Source organism: Ipomoea nil, unplaced genomic scaffold, assembly GCF_001879475.1.
Source record: "Ipomoea nil cultivar Tokyo-kokei standard unplaced genomic scaffold, Asagao_1.1 scaffold0813, whole genome shotgun sequence".
Taxonomy (NCBI): domain Eukaryota; kingdom Viridiplantae; phylum Streptophyta; class Magnoliopsida; order Solanales; family Convolvulaceae; genus Ipomoea; species Ipomoea nil.
Window position 1 is genome coordinate 1,386,274 of NW_017617241.1, and position 5,542 is coordinate 1,391,815.

Sequence of the window (5,542 nt, forward strand, 5' to 3'; positions counted from 1 at the left end):
ATATTTACCATGTCAGTGTTTTAGCCACATGTAATATACACAATAAAAGCTGACAAAAATGTATATTATTTTTATTATTGGCTATTCAAAATATCCACAAGAGTAAAACTCAAGCTAATACTAAAATTTTAAAACAAACACATGTTTATGAAAATATACATAAGAAAATTAAAAATTTTTAATTTTTTAATTTTTTTGAGATTTTTAGGCAAGTCCCTTCCCCACACTTAATTATTTTCAACTTTGTGAAAAGAAAAAGAGAGCCTGCCATGGTTTAATTTTCTTTTGTGCAATTCTCATTTGACATGCAGTTTGTGAATAGAAAGAAAAAAAAAAAAAAAAAACTGTTTTATGATCAACACCATTCAGATTATTCTTCTTTTGAAGTTTATCGCACTCCAACTTATCTTTCTGTGCAAAATTCATAGATTTCAAATTTGAAAATTCACCAGTTTCTTCAACTAACGTCATGGTTATAAATTTGTCTTTTTAACATAAACCGGGATTGGAGGCACATATGGCTTGGGGGCACATAAGGATCATCATATTTATGCAACTGAGGCTCATCTTTATCAATACTAATAACATCATATCATCATCATTATTCAATTTTTAAGTTATTTCAGTTTGTTCAGGAGTGGTATTTACGTGGCACAAATTCTTGAGGTTGACTAGGTAACTTACATGTCACATGCCTTTGCAAAGCTTTAGCAATAGAATAATACATGACACAAAAGCGCATGTTATATTTAATTTATTTCAGGTACATAATTCATACGCTTAAGGTACAAAATTGTAAAACATGAGACATAAAACGCATAACACAAGACACACACACATGTTACAGTTTAAAAAAACTATAATTTGAATTGAACAACAAGCAGTCTCCATCAAAATTACCCATGCGATGCACGGATATTATTTTTTAATATATATTTAAAGAATAAAGTTAAAGGTTAAGTTATAAATAATTATATTATTTAGAAATGTATAATTTTATTCAATTTTTAAGTTATTTCAGTTTGTTCAGGAGTGGTATTTACGTGGCACAAATTCTTGAGGTTGACTAGGTAACTTACATGTCACATGCCTTTGCAAAGCTTTAGCAATAGAATAATACATGACACAAAAGCGCATGTTATATTTAATTTATTTCAGGTACATAATTCATACGCTTAAGGTACAAAATTGTAAAACATGAGACATAAAACGCATAACACAAGACACACACACATGTTACAGTTTAAAAAAACTATAATTTGAATTGAACAACAAGCAGTCTCCATCAAAATTACCCATGCGATGCACGGATATTATTTTTTAATATATATTTAAAGAATAAAGTTAAAGGTTAAGTTATAAATAATTATATTATTTAGAAATGTATAATTTTTTGGATTATAAAATAACTGTAAAAATATCAATAATATATGACTCGTTTGTTCGCAATTATTTTAGGAAAATCGATATGTGATAAGATTTATGTAATTATATTATTATTTAAATAAATATGTGAAAAAAGGGGAAACAATTTTAAAAAGATTAAGATGCGAAAAGAAAATTGGAGTCAAACTGTATTTTAAAGTTGTTTTAAATTACCTGATTTTTTTGGGTATACTTAAGGTTTTGTGAGAGGGAGTACAAATTGGGAGTAAGAAATGCGAGTGCATGTGGTATTTTCCTTAACATTATCATCATCATCATCATCATTTTTTCAAAGTGACTGTGTGAGTGTGCATGTGATTCAATGTTCGTCTGCAATCTGATTTAATGTAAGATTTATACTCCCCAACAAACTACTGCAAAATACATGTATTGTAACGAATTAGAGGGGTCCAAAGTCTGGTAAGGTTTTCTATTTTCTTTTATTTTTTCCACAAATCTATTAATGTATTATTCATTTATGTGCGACCGCAAAGCATGCAAAATATATAAGTATATCATCCGATTACTTTCTTTCTATGAGCTCCAAGCAACACGTGGAAGACTTGACTCTGATACCAAATTGAAGCATTTACTTCATCTCAACTAAAAACTTAAGCTGATAGTTAGATTGCACATTTATATTTATATATATTATATGCTCGACACTATTTAGGTCACTATTGCATCGACTATTGATCTTATTTATATTCACTTTGAATTAATTTTATGTAAAACGTCTAAAATATTAACAATAACAAAAGACTTATTTAAGTTTATTTATTTATGATTCAGGACCTCAAACACATAAACAATATTGTTGAAAAATGATTGGTTTAATTTGGAAACCATTCCCAATAATAATTGACATAATCATATATGGTATATATATATAATAATAATAATATTGTGTGGTTAGTACTAATATTAATTTTTTTTTATAAATTTGATCCCTTCAATCCCGACTTTCTGGTTCCCACTGAATACATGTGATGTTGAAGGAGGGTAACCCATATGAATTGATAGTTGAGGGGAAGTTAATATTGATTATTGATGGTGTCATCAATATAATTACGTACTACACATTGGAACTTTCAAACCATGCATGCTTCTTTTCAATATGAATTGAATCCATAATTTGATGATGACAACTTGCAACATCAAATCAGTATTTAATGAAATGCAGTACATTTTCTATCTACTATACTAATAAGAGCCCAAGAGAGTTAGACCTATAATGAGTAGAAAAAATGGCAATCAAAATTTTTAATCAAATGAATGGCTCAGATTGATCAGATTTTAATTTTTCTTTGAGATTTCCTAATTTATCCTTAATGAATATGATTATCTGTCAAAGATACAAGGGTAGCTTAGTCATGATAAACCACAAACAGGGACCATATTGTATTTTCATCCTTTCTTGTTTCTGTTATAACCGCCTCACCCGCCATTCCTCTTGTACAAAAACTCTGTTCGTTCTTCTTGTTAAAACTGATCAATACAATCTCTTTTTCTCCTGTTTACTCTGAGCACATCACCTCTCGGTGATTCCCACTTACGTTTCCGTCATGGTATCAGAGCCACCGCGGTTCTCCTACGCCGCCGTGGTCACCGGCTCCGGCGAGACCAGTCGCGGAGTCCATCCGATGCAGCCAACGCAACAGCCTCCGGTCCAGAGTTCGTCCATGGCCGATCTACAGAGGAACCTTGCTTCGCAGAGAAGCAGCAGTGTTGATGATATTGAGAATCCCTTGCATATCAACATTAACGAAAATCCGAGTGCTATCTTGGTCAATCCACCACTCTCAGGCAGTGCAAACTATGCTTCATGGTGCATTTCGATGCAAGTTGCCCTAGAAGTCAAAAACAAATGGAGTATAATTGATGGAAGCTTGCCACCACCAGAGAGAACTAGTGCTCTATATCCTCCATGGAGAAGGTGCAACTTAATGGTCTGTTCGTGGATTCTCAGGTCTGTTCTCCCGTCGATCGCGCAGAGCGTGATGCATATGGACAAAGCTGTTGACGTTTGGAACGATCTGAAGAGGCGCTTCTCTCAGCGAGATGCGCACAGAATTTCCTTCTTGCAGAAAGATATCAACAATCTAACGCAGGGAGACATGTCGATCAACGACTACTACACTAAATGTCGAACTCTCTGGGAGGAGATGAACTCCCTCCGACCCTTGCCGATCTGCAAATGTCAGCCGCGTTGCTCTTGCGATTTGTTAGACCAAATCAGGCTAGATCGGGAGATCGATCATGTCATACGGTTTCTCCAGGGATTAAACGAAGAATATAACACTTTAAAGTCCGCAGTCCTTGTTCTCGATCCTCTCCCTGAGATGCATAAAGTGCTTGTAATGGCGGAGAAACACGAAAGACAGTTGACAGTCACAAACTTAAGCTCTGGAAATCTCAGCTTCACTCATGCTAATGCCGTTCACACTGGACAGAACAGTGAAGAAGAAATGGCGGCTGCAGTTAATTTCTCCAATTTCTCCAATGGGAGAAGGATGACACAATCAGGAGGAAACAACAAGAACCTAGCAAGATGTACTTTCTGTGGCATGACGGGGCACACCATTGAAAAGTGCTACAAGAAACATGGCTACCCTCCCGGGTGGGTGCCAGGTTTCAAGTCCAAGAACAAGCAACAATCTGTGACGGCCAGTACAAGTGCTGAAAACAACTTCTCTCCTGAGCAGATTCAGAGTATTCTCTCCCTAATTCAAAACCAAATGGGGCAAAATAGGTCCGTCACCTCAGCAGCCGTATCCCTTGTCCCCAACTTCAACAAAGAGAGCTCTAATACTGAAGGCAAGTATACTGATCCCATGCACATTAGCTCTGCTTATTTGAATTCTTATGCTTGGATTGTTGATTCGGGTGCCACCGATCACATAGTCTGCTCTTTAGACTTCTTTGATAACTACCGCACTGTGAGTGAAGCCAAAGTCAATCTGCCCGATGGAAATCATGTCACTGTTGAACATATTGGTAATATAAAGCTGAGTAATAACATCTGGTTGAAGGATGTGTTACACATACCATCATTTAAATTCAACATCATTTCTGTCCATAAACTACTTCAGAACTCAGCTTACTCCTTAATGTTTACCTATGGTCAGTGTCTTCTTCGGGAGGACCATGGGAGGATGATTGGATTTGCTAAAGAAGAAAAGGGGCTCTACCTGCTGTATGAACCACCAAGGATCAATTTCAATAATAATGTTTGTAATCGTGCCTATATGCAGTGCAATAATGTAGAACTTTGGCATCAACGATTGGGACATTTTCCCGTAAATAAGATGCATTTTCTTGATGGTATTTCTATTTCAAATACACGAAATTTGATTTGCCATACCTGTCATTTAGCTAAGCACAAGAGATCCTCATTTCCCTTAAGCAATACTGTCTCAGCTTCTTGTTTTGATCTGATTCATGTGGACATCTGGGGCCCTTTTCATGTGCAATCTCTAGGAGGAGAAAGATATTTTCTTACCATTGTTGATGACCACTCAAGATACACATGGTTGAAATTGATGAAGAGCAAAGCAGAAACTCGGGAACTAATACAAAATTTCCACAAGATGGTTCTTACTCAGTTTGGAGTAGCCATTAAGATGCTGCGAAGTGATAATGGGGCAGAATTCAGCATGGAAACCTTTTTCAATAAGAATGGGATGGTTCACCAACGATCATGTGTATCAACTCCTCAGCAAAATGCAGTCGTGGAACGTAAACACCAACATATTTTGGCAATTGCTCGTGCTCTCTGGTTCCAGGCAGGACTTCCTTTAAGCTTCTGGGGTCAGTGTGTGGTCCATGCCGTATATCTCATCAATCGATTACCATCCGCCGTTCTGGAATGGAAAACTCCACACCACAAGTTGTATGGGAAAAGCCCAGACCTCAAAGATATAAAGACGTTTGGATGCTTGTGTTATGCTGCCACTTTGTCGTCCTCACGTCACAAGATGGCACCTCGAAGTAGAAGGTGCATCTTCATTGGAATGCCAGCAGGGGTAAAGGGATACATCCTGTATGATCTCGTGGAAGGCTCAGTGCTCGTTTCGCGTGATGTTGTCTTTTATGAGGATACATTCCCTATGGCCAG